Raw genomic sequence first — 19,717 nt, 5'->3', positions numbered from 1 at the left:
GAGACAGTGGAATAATAAATTGACTGTATATCTAGTCTTTAAACTATTTTTTTCTGTCTCTACATTTGAAAAATAGTTAGGAAAAAATAGGCACTCTTGGACTGAAGATAGTGTAAGTAGAATTTTATCCCTTTATGCCCCAGAAAGTTTTTTCTCCCCACTAAGTTCTAGTTTAGACATCGGAAAATAGATCCTCACAACAGAAAACTTGACTAAATCCTAGCTGTGTTATGACACTGCCAGTGTAGTATTATATTGAAATTAGTTTTAAAAAAATGTAACAATTTAAAACAGTGGTGCAGGAGGCAAAAGCTAGAGATAAGTCACTTCATATATTCTAACTGAATTATACAGAGGTGACAGCAAACTTACTTCCCCTCCTTTTTCCTCAACTAGCACAGAGGCTCTGCACCTGTCTGCTTGTGACCATTAGTGAAATTTTTGCTATTGCTCTTTTGATCACGATGAACAACTCTGTTGCTAAAGACCCTCATCAAAGAAGAGCTGCCGAAGAGTCAGCTGCTTGCAGTTAGCAGAGGCAAAACCTCAGAGCATGATTAACCTCTAGCACATAGTCAGCACATAGAGCTGAACTACTCCTCTGCCTTCCTTCCAATATTCTTGTGTTTCCAAACTGTCTAGAGATGGGGTTTTCCAGTAATATTTTCCAAAGCAGAAACAGTAAACCAGCTAAAAAGGCATACCAAGCATCTTCTTCAGCAGTTCTGGGGTATAGAGTATCTTTTATTACTTGATAGGAAGTGGTCCATGCTAGCCATCTCAATATCTTTCAAAAAAAAAAGCCTTAATTTATTTAATACCATATCTACAGTGGTTGTGCAACTGTCCAGACAACCAGTCACTTCTTTATCTTCCAATTCCATTAACCTGTTCCCCACATTCCTATCCATAGGGAACCACAGGATTTTACTATCTTACTATAAAACATAAGTCACTGAAGATTTATTATTATCACTTCCAGTAAGCTAGGAAGACTACAAGTTTGATCTTTATTTTTCTCAATTGTGCTATACTATTTATTGTACCCTTGTGGAAATCAAAGCCAAAGGCCAGATCTCCAGTGAGTGTAAATGTTCATACATCAAGGAAATTTAGAGATCTAAAGGCCTATTCTACCTACAAGTACAAAAAATTACATACAAACTAACAACCTTCTTCTTTATAAATCTTATTTTCATAACCAAATTCCAATATTTTTCCACCTCTTGCATTGTAAGAATGATAGTGGAAGTGTGTGAATGTCCCAGAAAAAGAACAGTTTACAGTATTTCACAAAGGACTAGATGACAAAGGCAAAAATGCAGTGAAACAGGTTTGATTTGACCAGATTACTTTCACAGAATTGCCCAACGCTACGGTGTTAATTTTTTGACTCACAAAAGTGAAGTGGAACATGGAGACATCAATTTCCAAGAAATCCATTTGGGAAGAACAAGGTTTTTAATTTACCTATGCTACATCCTGAATAAAGCCTTGATTTTTCCAGTGAAAAGAAGGAGAGACAGAGTTTTTACTCGTTTGAGAATCTTTGAAAGATTTGTTTCATTCCCTGTGTAGAATAGGAAGGATTTTTATTTTTAAGTTCTTTGAACCCAGTTTGTGTTCAGTGTGTGTTATTTTAAAATTAGGTTACACTATATGCAAGCTTCTGTCCTTCACACTGGAATTCTTCACAAACAAGATTAACACCCAAGACAGAGATGATTATCTATTAATGAAGAAAATAATTTATTTCTGACTCTTTCCTCCTACCTCCTTTAGATTACTTCAAATTACTCTGTCAAGATGCTACGTTTCTTTTCTGGAGAGCAGAGAACATGAATGCAATACGATGATTGTATATTATATAAACCTTTGTTGACTGTTAGGCTTTTGGATCAGGGACTGTATTTTGTGCTTTTGTAATGTCCAACAAATTGCTTGGAAATTTCTTTATTAAAGACGAAGAAAGAAAAAATAGTATGTAAATTAGAAGCAGAAAATGAATAGCAAGGTTTAAACAGAGCACTGGAAGGATTTAATAAACTGATTTTTAGTTTTGTGACCTGTTTTGTGACATCAGTTGATGTAAATTAGACTCATTTGTATGAAAGATTCTGGATTTGTTACTCATTGATTGCCAGAAAAATGGCATTTTTATAATACAATGTTAACTATGCATCCTAAAGCTTAGTTCAATTTGCAATGCCTGTTTGCAAATAGATTTTTCCTAGAAGCAGCGTATTGATTATTCCCACAGCTAACTGGTATTAAAGGACTTTGCAACATTGTGGCTTTTGACTGTCCAATTAATTTCATTTTCTTACCAGTAATTGGCATGGTATATTAATTTTAATTTCTCTTCACTAATTCTTTTTAAAGATGTGAATGTATACTTCATCTGGGATGAGAAGGATATGTGGCACTAATGAAACATATGTATAGTCTACAGTACATTTTTGTAATGTATGTGTTAAACTTTTGCAAGACAAGTAGCTCGTACTGTTGAAATAACTGGAAAAGAATGTGCAACTAGTTGAGGTTTTTAAGGTGAAGATTAGAAGAAAAAAGTTCACACGTTTTAGCTGAAATAAGCGTCTAAGTGCTTGTTGATGTGAGCAAATTTTAGAGCTTTCATCACTATAATTTCCTTCAAGAGAAATTTCCCAAAGACAGAGGAACATGAGAGGTAGCATGGTTATGTTGTAAGGTCTCAGGACTGAAAAGGCTTAGTATGGGTTGCTGCACCTCCAGCTTTCAACCATCTGCTCCAGTGCCTGTGAGCTACCTGTCAGTTTGCCTATGAGCAGCAGAGTGCATGGGGGCATGGATCTTATTTAACAGAATTTTATGGGGCATTCCTGATAAGAGAAATAAAGGAACATCTAAGGCAGACAAATGAAGAAACTGTTGGGGCTGCAGCGTGAACAGAGAAACACCTTCAGCTGCTTTATTCAGCTGCTGAGCCTTTCTCTCAAGGTGTCAGAAAGTGAGCTTTGGCAGACATGAAGAGGAACAGATAGAGCATAAGCTGACTTCATTTGTAGCGTGCTTCTGCTTTTCTGCTCAGTCTCTAAATGCTGTTGTTTAGAATAAAGTGGGTCTATTGAATTCCAGCATAAGACAGCCCTGTAGCACCTGGATGGAAATTTGTCAAGACTTTCTTTTTAATTCTTAGAAGTCTAGGGTCAGGGGGAGCATGTTGGTAAATTCTCTGAGAAGTTTAATTACTCTGGTTCCGAGTCCTGTGTCTGGCCCTTGCAAGAAACCCTGGAGCTCTGAGTTCCCTAATAGCTGGAGTAGAAACATGGCAGTTGTTGTCTGCAGAAGACCCTTGCTGCTTTTTCATTAGAAGGCTCTAAGCTTTCAAAGCAATCACTTCCATTTCTCTGTGTGGCTCATATATAAAGAATGGGCTTGTTGCCTGACACTTGGAAATAGCCTTGCAGTAGCAGCAGTGGGAAAATCCTTTTGGTTAAATTTACAGGTAAGAAAAACATTAATTTTATGAAGTAAGAAGAATAAACTGTAAAATTTAGTTCTAACCAAGAGTACTGATACCAGAGAACCTGATAACAAACCTGCCTTTTTCACAAATGGAAATAGTACTCCTTAAGGTAGACTTTTCCAGTTGTTGATGGCTCTCAAATGCTACTGCTCACCAGCATGCTTTAATGGTGGAGATACAAGCAGTTTAATGGCAAGTTTGCTTTGGGTCAGGATGCTCTGAGGTGGGAAAGTAGGAAGGGAAGAGTACTAGAGATCTGTCACTACCTATTTCACCACATTTCAACAATCATATTTTGGAGAAATTAATCTGTGGGGTTTTTGTCATTATTGTTTTAGTGAGTGAAAGACCCCTTATTCCTAATATTGGGCAGGTTTTCATCTGAGGCACATGTCACATTTTCTTTTCCAAAGCTCATTTTCCAAAGCTTTACTGTTAGACTGAGATAGAAGTAACATCTCTGAAATTAGACAGAGAGGATTTTCTTTAGCTGGCTGAGGTAGCAATAAAAGCACCCACATACTTCTTAATTTTTGGGTACTCTCTCACCTCTCTTTCCTTCCATCAGAAGGGCTCTGCCCAGGGAGGATCCACTGACAGTTTTTTCATAATGAAACACTGATGACTGAGTTGTAACGAAACTAACACTGCAATGAATAACTTTTTATGCTCAATATGATACCACAATGAAAAGGCCTCTTGGCTTTGTTGGATGCCAAAAGCTGTACATTAGTGAAACCCTGATTTAGATTTGCGTGGATAAGCTAAAAAATTTTAAGTTTTATTTACCACTTACACTGCTAAGCACTGAATGGAGAAATTAATAAAACATACATTTGGGGGAAGAACAGAGTCCTTTCTTTTCCCTAGGGAAATACTGGTTTTCTTTACAGGCACAGGAGGTCCAAGATCATGGGCTTCTAATCCTTTTTCCATTACAGTACATGGTGGTCTGGTTTGCAAATATAGGATTAAGGAGAAATTGCTACTTTCTGCTTTATTATCTATATACTAGCATAATTGATCATGGGAACCGCAGGAACTCAGCTGACAGATTCTGGCTCCCAAGGCATTTATTTCTGATATGAAATGATTAAACACAAAATATTTTGTATGAAAAAGAGATGAGCGGCTCTGACTGGGTGGAGCACACAAGTGATCACCTTCATCCCTACCTCTGAAATCTTGCCTGTAGACATCTCAATTTCCAGAACCCACCAACTGCATTTTCCAACCATTTGCCTTTGAATGTCCCTTGATTTTTAGATCTCAACAGTATTTACAGGGATGGTCCCTTTTCCACTTCAGCACTCAACGTTTCTTATGTCTCAGCAGTTTCTGCTGTGTTCCTTCTGTAAGGGCACGTGGGAGATGAGAGCCCCTGCTTCAGTAAGGTGATCTGATCAAGGGTCTTTTCAATGAAAAAGGGGATAACAAGTAAAGGGGGAAGCGATGAGATCATACAGAGACACAAACCTGTATGACAAAGATCATGGAGACAGTGGGAAAAAACAAACCTCTTTGGTCACACCAACTGGTGTACCATCAAGAAATTGCAGACTTTGCCACCTGTAAGAAGGCAAAGCCTGGTGTCCCAGATATTTAGGGTGGGTGGGGTGTCAGTGGGACTATGGAAAACTTACAAGGGCACGTGTAGGGGATGGGAAGGAGCAAAGGGGTAAGAGGTGGACAGGGTTGTGTTTAAGAGGGTCCGTCTGTGTGCAGACTGTGGCAGGTCAGCACACTTATCTGACCAAGCCCTGTGCCTCATCACCCCAGCCTGGCCTGTCTTCTCCTTAAATCCTGTGGTAGCTCTTCTTGCACCTCCTCACTCACTGTCCCTTGCAGGTGTGAGTGCTGTAGGGACAAGGTGCTGGCTGCTGGAGGGGCATGGGAGGATTTGGGGCCAGGCATTGGAGTCAGATGGGGGGTACAGGCACCCGCGCTGGTGGTGTCAGGAGCTGGAGCCTGACAGGTCTCAGGGACAGCAGCTGGAGGGGTGGTGGACTCGACTGCAGCCCCTGGGACAAGCACAGATTGTGTCCCAAAAAACAGCTATGGGGGGACCAGGTGAATGAGGCGAGTGATGAGCTCCATGGTGGTGGCTGGAGTGGGGCCGCGGTCACAGCCCATGTGCCTGGTGCTGGGAGGTGAGTGGCCATATCCCCCCCAAACCAGGTGTGCGTGGGGGGTGTGTGTGTGTCAACTGCAGCAAATGCCATGCTGGACCCACTGGTGAGCAAGAGGCCCTGGGTCTGGGCAGGGGCACCAAGGGGTGCAGGAGCCATGCTGGTATTCGAGGGATCTGTGAAATGTGCTTGTGACTCTGGAAGGTGTCTGTGTGATGGTGTCCATGTCCATGGCTCTGGGATACATGCTCAGGTTCACTACTGGTTGAACCTGCAAAGGGGAAAAGAGCAGCTGTGTCCCTCAGCTGGAGCAGAGACCTCACGTCCCCAAGCACGAGGACGCTCCCAGGCTCTGGTGCTGTGAAAGGCAGCAGCCACTTATAACATCCCTTAACAGTTTCTTGTACACGGAAGAAGAATGCAATCCTTGGGGATTTTTAAATTTTCCTTCTGCTTTCTAAGTATCCTTGGACTGACACTTGTGTAAAAAATTAGGTCAAAAAGGAACTTGTTTGGGTAAATTATAAGCCAGAAAGCAGAGAGGACATGTTGAGATTCAGCCTCAGTACAGATAACTACCATCCAACTTGCAGAACTGTACACAAATAAACACATTAAACAAGTAATATGAATATAAACAAATAATTTTACTATGACTTAGCTTTGTCAACCAAGTGCGGTCCCTTCATGTTTGTCCTAAGCAGACCTGCTGTGTCAGCAGGAGTCCAGTGTCCCATAATGGGGATTTGGAGCTATCAAAGAAAAAAAGCTTTCTGAGTCTTGGAAGATGAAACAATACTGTCTGCATTTCAAACCTTTTTCCTATTGACTTTGTGGTGTGAAAGTACAATGAAAAGCAATAAACCAAGTAAGCACTTGAGCAGTTTGCAAGGAGTGAGAGATTTAGGATTTCTGGTGACCGTGCCTGTTGTTATCCCCAGTCACCCAGGAAGAACCAAACAACAGGCACAGCCCTTGAAAAAATAAGTTACGCTTCATGTGTGGCAGTCTCAGTAACATCCCAGCTTTACAGATAATGAAGGATGACCTTAATTCAGAATTAAAAGATAATTGCACATATAACACAGCTACGCAATACTTCTAATTAAGAACAAAATGAAAGGAGCTGGGTGGGACAGCTTGCCTTTTAAATTATATTAGGTACAAAGGTTTGACATGCTGGAGCCTAAAGTATGTGTGTGTAAGGAAGTTTCAAAATTTGCTTATTATCTGGCCTGTTTTCCAGTCCAGCATCACTATATAATTCAGTAAACTAGTCTTTAGGGCAGAGTCAGTGCTGAGGTGCTTGCTGTATTAACTCACTTTGTGTGCCTGATGACTGAGTTAAAGATGTTGGAATTATGAAAATCAGATTTTCCGACTGTTTTCATGATCAAGGCTGTCAGAAATGCCACTCAAAAGTTTGGTGTGGATAACAGAAAAGACATTTCTTTCCATTTTGGAACAAAAATCTTACAAGAACTCATTCAGATTTGGATATCCTTGGCACTAAGTTGGTTTACAAGTGAGCTGGGTTTTCATTAAAAAAGGACATGAGACTATTGGATAGCTTAGGACCCATTTTAAAATACTCAGGGCCTAATGCCATGAGGTTTTGAAATCAGTGAGAGTTGAGAATGCTTGGCATCCCTGGAATTATGCAGTGCCTCAAAAATTATTTAAGGTACGGTGTTTTCTTTGTTATATTCTACTTGTAAAGCATTAATTTTCACTAGAGTCCCTTTCTAAGGAAATGAATCATGACATGGGCTGATGTTTAAAAAAAAATACAAAAGGTTCCAGGTTTCAGACTGGCTTTGTCTTTAAATGCTTGTTTATTTCTGAACACTCTGAATAGAGCAATGCATTTTTACCCCAAAACTCTATTAAAAGAAAAACAAAAAAGCCAAGTTTTATACTTTTAAAAAGTTTGTCTGAAACTTCAAAATTCTTTAAAGCCAGCCCTCCTCCCCATCAATCTTCTTGAGCTTCTCCTTCTCCATTTTAAAGAAATGTGATCATTGTTTGCATTCATTTGTATTTAAACAAAGCACTTCCAGGAGGGAAAAATACACTGTGGAGAGAGTTTTATTTACATGGGAAAGAGATCTAGCTGACAGCCGTAGCTTAATGACTGGCAAAGAGCCCTTCAGAGATTTGTCTTCTATAAAACCAAACTGCACTGCTTTCCAGAAAAAAATATTTTCCTCCTTGAGTGACCTGCCGTTTGTACAAATTAGTGTCAAGGATAGATTTCAGCGCTGCGATGACAGATTTGGAACACATAGTAGAGTTTACACGTCAAATAAAATTATGGGGACGTTCTTTACTTTCACAGCAATGATTCACAAAACTCAGGAACATCAATAGATTTATAGCCTGCAGAGTGTGAAAATGTTTTGACGAGCAGTGTCATGCTAGGTCACTCATCCTTAATAATACTGTTTCACATTTGTGTCACAAACAAAGCCAGCTCAGGGCAAAATGGAATGTTACACTGACTGCTGCTGGCCTTCCATGTAGAAGGGCAAACAGGAACCATTGGACTCTCTAGCTGACTTGATTTGCAAAGTAGTCAATGTAAATCAAAGATTATTAAAGATCCCCCACAGAATGGGACGTACTTAAACCCCTGATGCTCCTGCAGTGAAAAGAATTTGTCATCCTTAGTCTGGTGGTTTGCTGTTTTAAATTTGGAGGGCAGCTGTGATTTTCTGTCACAGGGTATCCCTAATAAAGGAAACAAGAAGTTGGTAGAAACACAACATGTTACACTGTTCTTTTATAAGACATACACAACTGTTTTTAACTATTTTGTTCATAGAATCATCTATGTTGGAAGACTCTTAAGATCATCGAGTCCAACTGTTAACCTAACACTGCCAAGTCAACCACCAAACCATGTCCCCAAGCACCACGTACATCCATCCACACTTTAGGCTGAAATGCAGTGCTTCCCCAGTTAGGTGGGTCTCACTGCTGTGGCTTTCTCCCCCTCCCAGCCTCACATGCGGCCCCTTTTCCTCCCCAGTCCCCATGTCACTCCTGTCACTCCTCCGGCTCTGCAGCAGTCACCTGGCCACATTGCTGGCACAGGCCCCACTCTTCGGTAGGAACTTAGATGGGAACCAGTAGTGCAGGGCTTACCTTCAGTGAGGCTTTTTCTTGCTTTCTCAAGTAGGGAAATATAAACCCTAAGGTTTCCTATTCTAATTTAGTGACAAGAATGCACAGTTAAGTTACAAAATAATCACTCCTGTTTTACGCATATAGCAATGTGAGATGCTACCTGCAATTGGATGATTGTGAGGAACTGCAGAGATTCTTGGGGAAGCCCTTCCTTTCTTCCTGCACTGGAATTGGTCTTTTGTTACCAGTCATTCCACTGTCACAGAAGGGCAGTATGAATACCCTTGGGGTATTGTTAAATTTCCTTTCTGGAACATTATTAAACACCTCAATTATTTTTAAAATGTGAAAAGATTAGTTTGTTTGTTAAGCTTAAAAAGGACTTTTTCCTCATCTCTCTTTTTTGTTCTTGTAATGCTCAGAGACAGACTTCCTGGGCTGTGAGGGACCACACTCCTCCAAAACCTTGTCTTTGCAAACCAGGGAGTTCATTTTGCTAAGAAAAAGTGCATGAAGCCATGGCTGATTCTTGCTGCTTGTTGCAAAGACTCATGGGTAGATTAAGAAGTTGAACAAAACAACATGAATACAGTATGCAAAAGTACATAAATGACATGAGATTACATTATGCATGATAGTTAAACATTGTTAACACATTGAAGCTGACACTCCAGTGTGCACTTCTTACTTGTCTAACATGTCAGCGGCTTCTGCAAACAATTAGGAGGCCAGCTTCAGCCTAGAGCTGAGGGTTCGCAGCCATCACTGTCTAAGAGTTGTGTGGCATTATTTTGGTGAAGTCAGAGCCACCTTGTCACGTACCCAGCTTCAGCAACATCAGAGATGTGTTTTCCCACACCCTCCTGGAATTGCAGATAGCAATCTGATGCCACCATTTTCAGAGTCCTTCTTTTGAGGCTAAAATACTATTTAAAATGTGCATTTGATTTCCAAATCATAACTATTTTTTTTGAAAACTTGGAAATATTACTGAAGATCAATATTTATTATGATTAAACAAGGGGTGTCAGGACATATGACAATATAATTCTTCTCAAGACAGCTCACTATCATTCTTTACTTACCTTCTTGCCCAATCTTAAAATGTCATTTAATCCTATACCCTAATTTGTAGGTGGAGAGATAGTAAGGCAATCATGCTGTGTTGTTACCTCATAAAACAATTTTATCTGCATGAGATTGCTCTTGGATCACTGCTAGACTTTACAACAAACGTGAAGAAGGCCAGATGAAAAAACATACCCTATAAAAACTGACTTACACAAGAGTCTTATTCACCAGTGACAAAATCTTTCTTTTTTTTTGTGTAAAAAGAAAGCAGCTGTGGAAAGACCGAAAATTACATGAGAGATTTCGTGCGTGAATGAAAGATTTATTTCTACATCTAGACTGGATTTATTTTAAAGGAAACATACTTCATTTTATGCATTATCTAGTAACTCATCATATACCTAGAATGAAATATTTATGGGGATAGTATGCATGAGCAGGCACTCATGAACAGGCTGGCCTTCTGCTATACTAGACTTTTCAGATGCAATAGTCCTTGGAGAGCCTAAGCCTTACCATACACATAGAAAATAGATACCATTTGGTTGAAATACCACACACGGCTTACCTGACTCTACTATCCCTCTTAGACCAGATGTTCCTCCAAGGCAACAACTCTAAAAAAGATACAGCAGTTATGGCAGTTACAGATTAGTCTGCCCTGTCAGGAAGATCACATCTGATGGTCTCATTTTCTTGCTCCATATTGGAACCTCTAAGAGTGTACACACATCACATGGGCTAGAGATTGCTCTGGCAGCTGAGTGGATTTGCCTTTTCTTAGGTTTGTTTATTTTGGAAGGGGAGGAGAATGACTAGGACTGTAAATCAGTCCCTTCCCACCCAGCTCATTTCGTTTGTTCTTGGCTTCATCTGGGCCCTATTAGTTGCAGAGTACCAGGGCTGCAATCAGCAAAGCATGGGGCACTGCAGAACTCCTTACTGCTCAGCCTCAGAACAAATGCTGTCGGGGGAAATTAGTCATAAAATAATTTCCTGAACCTGTATTGTATAAGAAACTGGAAGCAAGCATGTGTTTCAGAATAGAGCTCTGTTATGATGTTTCACCTTTTTTTTTTTCTGTCTCTTTGGTAAAATAGTATTGATTTCATTATATTTTAAATCCCATAACTGATATCAGGGCTATATTATAGCAGTGCTTTGTAACTGGGCTTGAAATGCCTTCTTATTGTCTACAGTCATATTAATGATCTAATCAGATGTTGTTGGTGTCTTAGCCGTATGTGTACTGTATACTTGGATTTGTAATCAGATGCATCAACCAAGAGTACAAAAATCTCATTCAACTTTAAGTATTTGAGTAGAATACAAAAAGAAGTGCAGAATAGCTAATATTAATATTCATATATAGTGTTTCATCCAACTGAATGGCAAACCATAATATTGTTCTTATTTTAATATAATCAACTGAACTGGGTATTAAAAGCCTGGGGTCAGCCAGGATTTTGAGGAAGGACATTGTTCTATAAAATGCACATAGTCAGTGTAAATTGCATCTGCATGAAAATCAGTGTAAGCTGTTGTATGATATCAGACCTTCTAAGTGTGCCAGCAGTTCTTTCGACATGCATTTGAGCAAGAGCAACTGATGTTGCTGAAATTAATTAATTGTAAAATCAGTTGGAAGGAAACTTTGGAGGTCACCTAGCCCAACCTACCACAAATCTAGCACCAGCACTACATGAGGTTAGCCATAGCTTTGTCTAATGAAACCTTGAAAATGACCAGTGTTAGAGATTCCTCAGTCTCTTCTGAGATCCACTTCCAATGCTGCACATTTCATTCATGTTAATGAAAATTTTTATCCTAATTGCATCTTGAACCTCCCAAACCTTCTAAGTCCCTCTTGCAGACAGGGCTCAGATGTAAAAATCTGAAGCAGAAATCAAGTCTTCTGATTTTCAGTGTACTGGGACTATGCTGGTTTTGTATGGCAGGTACATACATTTTATGTTGTTTCATTTATTTGTGATGTATCACAGTTTGTTTTGCTTGTTTTTCTAAAACATTATAAATAAGACAATCAGAATCATCATCATGATGCAAAAGTCTTGCATTTTTTCCTAGAGGAGCTGAAAATATTTTATTTATGAATCAGACATAAACCTTTGTGCCTCAAAATCAGGTGAGCTGCTTGGGAGAACAAAATCAGAGCTTGAACTGAATTAATTGGATAAATACTCAATAAGGCAACTCTTGTGTCAGTACAATATATCAGAAATATGGTCTATCGCTGTCAAGTTGTACTGAAATAAAACACAGAATAGAATCATAGACTCATTTAGGTTGGAAAAGAACTTTAAGATCATTGAGTCCAACCATTAACCTAACACTGCCAAGTCCACCACTAAACCACGTCCCTAAGAACCACATCTACACGTCGTTTAAATACCTCCAGGGATGGTGACTCAACCACTTCCCTGGGCAGACTGTTCCAATGCTTGGTAACTGTTTTGGTGAAGAATTTTTTCCTAATATCCAATCTAAATCTCTCCTGGCACAACTTGAGGTGTCCTATCACTTGATACCTGGGAGAAGACACCAACACCCACCTCACTACAACCTCCTTTCAGGCAGTTGTAGAGAGCGATAAGGTCTCCCCTCAGCCTCCTTTTCTCCAGACCAAACAACCCCAGTTCCCTCAGCTGCTCCTCATCAGACTTGTGCTCCAGGCCCCTCACCAGCTCGGTTGCCCTTCTCTAGACACACTCCAGCACCTCCATGTCTTTCCTGCAGTGAGGGGCCCAAAACTGAACACAGGACTCGAGATGCAGCCTCACCAGTGCCCAGTACAGGGGGACGATCACCTCCCTGCTCCTGCTGGCCACACCATTTCTGATACAGGCCAGGACGGTATTGGCCTTCTTGGCCACCTGGGCACACTGCTGGCTCATGTTCAGCCGGCTGTCGACCAGCACCCCCAGGTCTTTCTCTGCCGGGCAGCTTTCCAGCCCCTATTCCCCAGGCCTGTAGCGCTGCGTGGGGTTGTTGTGACCCAAGTGCAGGACCCAGCACTTGGCCTTGTTGAACCTTATACAACTGGCCTCGGCCCATGGATCCAGCCTGTCCAGATCCCTCTGTAGAGCCTTCCTGCCCTCCAGCAGATCAACCCTCCCTCCCAACTTGATGTCATCCGCAAACTTACTGAGGGTGCACTCGATCCCCTCGTCCAGATCATTGATAAAGTTATTAAAGAGAACTTGCCCTGGTATTGCACCCTGGGGAACACCACTTGTGACCGGCCACCAACTGGAGTTAACTCCATTCACCACAACTCTTTGGATTGGCCATCCAGCCGGTTTTTTACCTAGCGAAGCGTGCACCCATCCAAGCTATGTCAGTATAAATACAGAAAAAATGCAGAAATGCAATTTTGGCAATGTTGTCACAGGAATATCAATACTTCAGTGATTTAGCCAAAAAACTTTTATGTTCTGTAGCTTTTCAATAAATGTGGATTTTTCTAAGGCGAATAGAAGCACTTCATTTAGCATATTAATCAAAACCCTAGCAGATACTTGGGTAAAAAAAGTTATTTACTCCCCAAATTCAGACACCTCAAACAATTCTGTATGATTTGCTACAATAAAATGAGAAATTATATAGCTAGAAATACGATGTTCTTTAATGATGAAAAAAGTTATTTCTTCATGTGTTTGCTGATTTGTGTAATGATCACTGCAAAGTTTTAAAACCTGTGCAATGAATGAAACATTTTGACTATTGTGTTGCAATAAATCAATAACCTACTTTAAAAATAATTTAAAATGTAAATTAGAGAGCTATTACTGTTTTATTTTGTTTTTTTTTCTTCTATCAGGGCAATCTTTAGCAACCTTTAAAAAATGAGATAAGCATATTTTAAGCAAATCATCAGGAGTAAATATTACAAACTAGAAATTTTCATGCTAGACTTATATTGCTAGCTGAACCTGTAGGAGGAATGAAATAGTTTAAAAAACACTCCCATTGCTATCTCTTCAACAGAAAAACTATAAATTCCCCCCCCCCGCCATGCTTTCAGATGTAAAGCTGGTAATTAAAAAAATGTATTTACACCATCTGAAGTTCTTTCTGTTCATTTCTTTGTTATGCCAGATGGCTATCATAATTTTATGGGAAAACAATGGCAGTTGTCATGTCAGTAGTGGAATAACCATAACTATGACAGATATTTTGTTCATAAAAATCTTTCAGCTCTGAAAATTATTTCAAAGAGCTGCAGGACAGAACCAGATTGAATTAGTATGTTGTTGTTAATATATTCCCATTCCAATGGTCAGAAAGATCTGACCTGCATGTTGTTAAAATGGAATGAAAAGTGAAGTGTATGAATATCTATTTATGGCAGTGGAAAGTAGACTGAAAGTAGGACAAGGTCATTTTGTCCATAAAAAGAGGAGCGTGAGGAAATGCATCTCAAGCACAAGACAGAAGACTCTGAACAGCCTGTAGAACTGGCATGTGCTACCTGCCAAGCTGGGATGCATTAAACATTTAGACTCAGCTCTTGCCCAGTTCTCTATCCCACATGTATATCTGTCATATGAAGTGTTATTTTTGGAGGTAGCTCTATGTATTGGTGTAATGAAACTTTTTTTTCAAAGTTTGAATTAGCTGGCACTTTTTAGACTTCATCTCTTTTTTAATTCTGCACATATTTTTACAAATAAGTTTTCCAGCTTTCTCTGACATGAGCACTACTGGAAAATGGTTGTGGGCATGAACTGAAAGGGCATGGTAGGTAATGACATGCACACATACACGTTCCCAAATTTAGTACTGTTACACAAGTTAACTCTCAATTTAAAGTTACCTAGGTCAGACAAACTAGTAAAGATCACTTATTAGGAGATTATGAATTAGCAATGACATAATAAAAGCTTTGGAAGCATATGAAGAGAGTAGGGTATCTGCTTTGCTAGTACCAAAACTGTCCATGATGCACTGATTGCTCAAAAGGTCTGTAAGTAAAAAAAGCAAAAAGTTCTCCATAATGCTGGCTTAAAAGGATAGGGCAAATCCTCATGTCAGATTGAGGTTTTGATCTCATAGGAATTCAGTCTTTGGGTGTTTGAGGATAACTCCTTAATATAAAATGAGATATAGGAAGAAGGCTCAGTGTTAATTAGTATCTCCATGGGAAAGTGAATTGATTAAAGCCTGAAAATATTTTCTTCTGATTACTTGGAAGAGTTATATTTCACAATTTGTTTCTGCAGTCTTCCTTTCCCTAGATTCAAACCTTGCTCATTTAAACCCTCTTTTGAAGGAAGGTAGTGTAATGAGTGCTTTACCTTAGCTCACTCTTGTCTGCAAATGGCATTCAGTTCTTGTATTGATTGTTTATGCTTGTCTTGTTTAACTAATGGTGCTTAGGTATGGGAACACTGCTTCAGAAAAGCCCACAAAGAAGCAGTAATAAGAATAATCATGAAGAGAAACTGGCAATCATGTGCTTTTTTGAAAAATGGTAGCAAGCAGATGACCTGCTTATGAGGTTCATAAATGGTCCCAGTCCACTGACAGCAAAGCATCTGAGGAAGAAAGCAAGCACTGGAGTTCAGTGAAATAGGTGCTACAGAAAGGAAGAGAGGAATGGGGAGCCTGACTCAGGACAGCAGGGAGGAAGGACAGCAGAGAAGAAGTGCTGAAGTGACACAGCAGTTCAGTCTAATTAAATCCACATGGGCATAACGACCAAAATAGATTTAAATTTCACTCTCCTCTTTCTTTTTTTTCTTTTCTTTTTTCTTTTTTTTTTCTCTAGAGCTTAAGCCAAGATGAATGGAAGATCTCCTGAGTTTGACATCCAAATTGCATGTATCTTACAATCAGAAGATGTTGGGATCTGTATCTAAAAGGTCACTTCCATTTCATTCTAATTTTCCATGGTTTTGTTGGAGCAGCACAGGCTCTTCTGCCTAAAGTGTTATTTGACCACCTATCTCCTCAGTGTCTTAAAATGCACAGTTTCTTTGTTTGAAATAGGTCCACGTTTAGAACATGTTTCTGCTTTTAGGAAATTCTTCCATGCATTGATCTTTGTATTATGAACACAGACCTCCTAGTTAATACAGGGAGCCATGAGCTGTTGTGAATGCAGCATCAAGGGGCTTCATTTCACTGGGCCTTGCAGCAGCTGCAGACTGCCAGGGTGTAAGGCTGGCTCTCCTGCCTCCAACCTCTCTGCCAACAGCCAAAAAAAAAAATCTTTCTGATTAATTCTGATCTGGTTTGGGGTCTCCAAGCAAACTGCTTTTTGGATGTACTCTTAAATGTTGTCCAGCTTCTCTCTGGTCCCAAGACTACATCACTGATTAGCTAAATAAATCTGATCCTAAGCACCGTTTTAGCAGAATCCTGTGGTAGTACCTAGGCACTCCTGAGCTTTTTGTTTTCCTGAGTATATCAGTCAGATCCATCTGATTTCCTTATGATTTTACAAGGCCCCATTTTGCAAGTCCTGGGAGCGCTTTTTGTTTTAACCCATCTTCTCTAGGTCTTTAATTGAGAGTAGTGTTTAAAATACCTTTTATGGAAAATATGACTAATGTTAAATGCTACATAGGAAAAAAACCACAAAACCTTAGCGAACAGTATTAACAAAAAGATGTACTTGCATAGCTGTCTTCCAGCTGGGCAGAATTGGACAATTTTATTTGCAAGTAATACTTAGCAGTTGAAAAGTTCAACTTGTTTGGAGAGTTTCCTTCAGGGATACTTGTGATAGTTCCAGTGCTGCTTTCTTATTGTTATAACTGACCTCAAATTGCTAAAGAATGCAAAGTTTATTTCAGGAAGTTAATTCTACTGTAAGAATTTCCTTATAGTCTTGTTAATGGTAGCTTAGAAATAATTTTGGATTTTTGGTTACTTTTGGCTATTTTCTTGCAGAATTGTTAACCTCACTTTAATGCTAGTTATGACAGCTACCTCAAGCACAGCCACAAAGTGTTGCAAAGACTCACGGTCAACTGCAATATCTAGCCACCCTGTAAAAGAAGCCCACACATGTTTGAAGAGCTCTAACAACCGCAGAAATATATCCACTTGATAAGAGGTCAGGCTCTAGTGGACGGCTCACACCACTGAAAATTTCAGGGACACATGCCAACTTTTCAAGCTATGCATACAAGAAGTAAAAAATGCTTCCCAAGCTTCTATTCTGTGCAGAGGACTGAACCACGAGGCACCTCTCCTGTATGTGTCCTTGCTGTGCCATGTGGGGCACGCACGAAGAACAAGGGTGTTGTTACTCTGATGACTCACTGTAAGTATCAGCCTGTACATCAATAGTTATTTAAATTAAAAAATGCAACTTAGGGTATTAGAAATGAGTGGTTTTTTTCAGGTGTGTATTTGGAGAATTGTGGGCATGCTACAACTGTAATCTTAATGCAGGCTAATGGAAAATTTTCCATTAGCATGGTTTTTTACAATAACATGATTTATAATGGAAATGTTACTATAGCAACATTAGTTTTCAGCCAGCTGATAATTTTATAATTCAGCTTTATGGGTTACTACATAGCATAATGGATGAAATACCATCATCAGTAAATATGCAGAAAGAAAATAGAAAATTATAGGCTACTGTACATATATCACTGATGTTATACAGCAGTGTCCTCAATATACATAGATGTTAACGTACTGGGGGGGGGGGGGAGGAGGATTTTATGAAACTTGAATAAACAATTTCAGCACTAAATTCCCAGTTTTTTAATGTGGTGTATGCAGATGGGGCTTGAAGCCTCGGTGGATTTAGGAATCAGAACAAAAGCAAACTTTTTGATTCACTGTAGAATGCAAGACCTGCAGTAAAATACTTTGGCACCCTTTATGGCACAGGTAGGAAAATGGATAGCAAAACAAAAGAACCCACAAAATTTGACAGACAAAAAAGCACTTCAGGGGAGAGTGTCTTCAATATTATTTAATTTTTTTTTTGGTGTTAGGGTGGGATGACCCTGGCTGGCAGCCAAGCTCCCACTTAATTCTTTGCTTACTCCCCTGCAGTGGGATGGGGGAGAGAATTGGAAGGGCAAAAGCAAGAAAAACTCATGGATCAAGATTAAGACAGTTTAATTAGGGAAGAAAGAAAAACAAAACAAAGAAAAAAACCCCCAAGTAATGCAAAGGCAGTCACTCGCCACCTCCCACCAGCTGACTGATACCCAGCCAGTCTCTGAGCAATGGCTATCTTGGAATAACTACACCCCCCCCACCAAATTTTACTGCTGAGCATGGTGCCATATGGTACGTAATATCTCTTTGGCCAATTTGGGTCAGCTGTTCCAGCTGTGTCTTCTCCCAACCTCTTATCTATCCCTAGCCTACTCACTGATGGGGTAGAATGGGAAATGGAGAAGCCTTTGACACTGTCTAAGGACTGCTCAACAACAGCTACAACACTGCTGCATTATCAACACTGTTTTGGTCACAAATCTGAAACACAGCGCCATATGGGCTGCTATAAAGAAAGTTAACTCCATCCCAGTCAGACCCAATACAGGTGTTTAGGTACTTTCCCTGTGCTCTGTGCTTTCTGTGATACACAGACCTGAGCCTATTCCTGGAGGTCCCATGTCCTCTTTTCAAATCAGACCAGAAGTAATTCCTTAAAAATCAACCTATGCCAAGAGGTTTTAAGGTAACAGCAGATGAGTTGTTAACCCTTATTATAGCTGAACGGAATGGTACAGTGTTAATCGTGGGGAAACCAACATGAAAACCAACCCACACACAACCGCAGTAAAGAGACAGGATGCATGGAAGAAAAAAGATCCTTATTGGATTTGCACCTAAACTCAAAGCCTGCTCAACCAAATGAGAAGATGATGCAAGGAAGCCATTGCAGGTGTTTAGTGCTATACTTACTTAGTTTCTTGCATTACCTAAAGCGAAAGTGAATAGATTTGGAAACCTTGTGAAGCCTGCAGGTCTGTTTTCTGCAATTACTGTAACTGAGTTGGTGAATCACAAAACCCGAGATGTCCGTAACAGCAGACCTCTGGAAAGGGCTTATTTAAGCTTTTGATAGTTAAGCCAGAAAGCTGTACTTACGTGAGGAAGTGGTAGACACAGTCTGTGTTCCATGAAAGATGTGAGACTGGATGAGTAGAAGTAGTGGTGTTGTAGAAGTGACTTTCTGAGGGTATAAACAAGGCAACTTTGGAGGGTGAAATAATAGCTTTTATTTAGCTAACATGTATTTTGAAAAAGCAGTTAAGTTTTTAGCTCACAAGACTTCTGTGGATCTCAAACAGAAGCAGTAGCATTCAAACTTGGTAGAGTTGGTGAGCAATTTTTCCAAGTCTAACCTCAGCTAAGCAGAGAGGTTTGAGAGGCCACATATGAGCCAGCGCTGCAGCTTGCTCTGCTGGAGGGATCCGTTTCAGATAACCCATGCCCTGTGTCATGGTTCTCACACAGCTGGCTGGGCAGGCATTGACAGCAGGCATCGGACTGAGGGTCTGGAGCCCTTCAAAATACAGTGAAGTACTTTTGAATGTAACCCATTATTGTGAATTGCTTTTAGCTTCATAGAAAAATCTGATCTGTACTCAAATTTTAATTACTGTAACTTTGTTTATGAGAAACATCTGTGTTTATCACTGAGAAACAAGCTCTGCTTTGAGCTATAAACCACAAAAAAAACCCTTTAACTGGGGAACTTCCAAAGTGAACTAAAGTGAATAGGAAAGAATAATTAGTTAGCCCTAGATTTATGATATCTGCTATGGACCAGTATATCTACTACATATAGTAGATGAAGGACATCTTTGGATTTTTTTTTTTTGTAAAGTATTAGTATATTTATATCTGGTATATGGAGAGAAGGAATGTTTAATCT

General features: G+C 39.7%; 1 protein-coding gene and 1 long non-coding RNA gene across 2 annotated transcripts in view; one reads left to right on the top strand and one right to left on the bottom strand.

Annotated features, from left to right (window-relative positions):
- LOC138681959 (uncharacterized) overlaps positions 1–19,717 on the top strand; it is a 53,881-nt gene that overhangs the window by 15,798 nt on the left and 18,366 nt on the right. The window contains exons 2-3 of the long non-coding RNA XR_011322198.1: positions 15,629–15,722; positions 16,756–17,131. This is a non-coding gene — a long non-coding RNA (uncharacterized lncRNA). The remainder of the gene's footprint in view (positions 1–15,628; positions 15,723–16,755; positions 17,132–19,717) is intronic.
- The window catches only part of LOC104317856 (arylsulfatase D), a 112,736-nt gene that overhangs the window by 89,733 nt on the left and 3,286 nt on the right, over positions 1–19,717 (bottom strand). The gene's annotated exons all lie outside the window — the stretch shown is intronic.

This window comes from Haliaeetus albicilla, chromosome 25 (genome assembly GCF_947461875.1).
Source record: "Haliaeetus albicilla chromosome 25, bHalAlb1.1, whole genome shotgun sequence".
Lineage (NCBI taxonomy): Eukaryota > Metazoa > Chordata > Aves > Accipitriformes > Accipitridae > Haliaeetus > Haliaeetus albicilla.
Note: the sequence above shows the minus strand (reverse complement) of the source record. Positions and strands in the feature narration are given on the sequence as shown.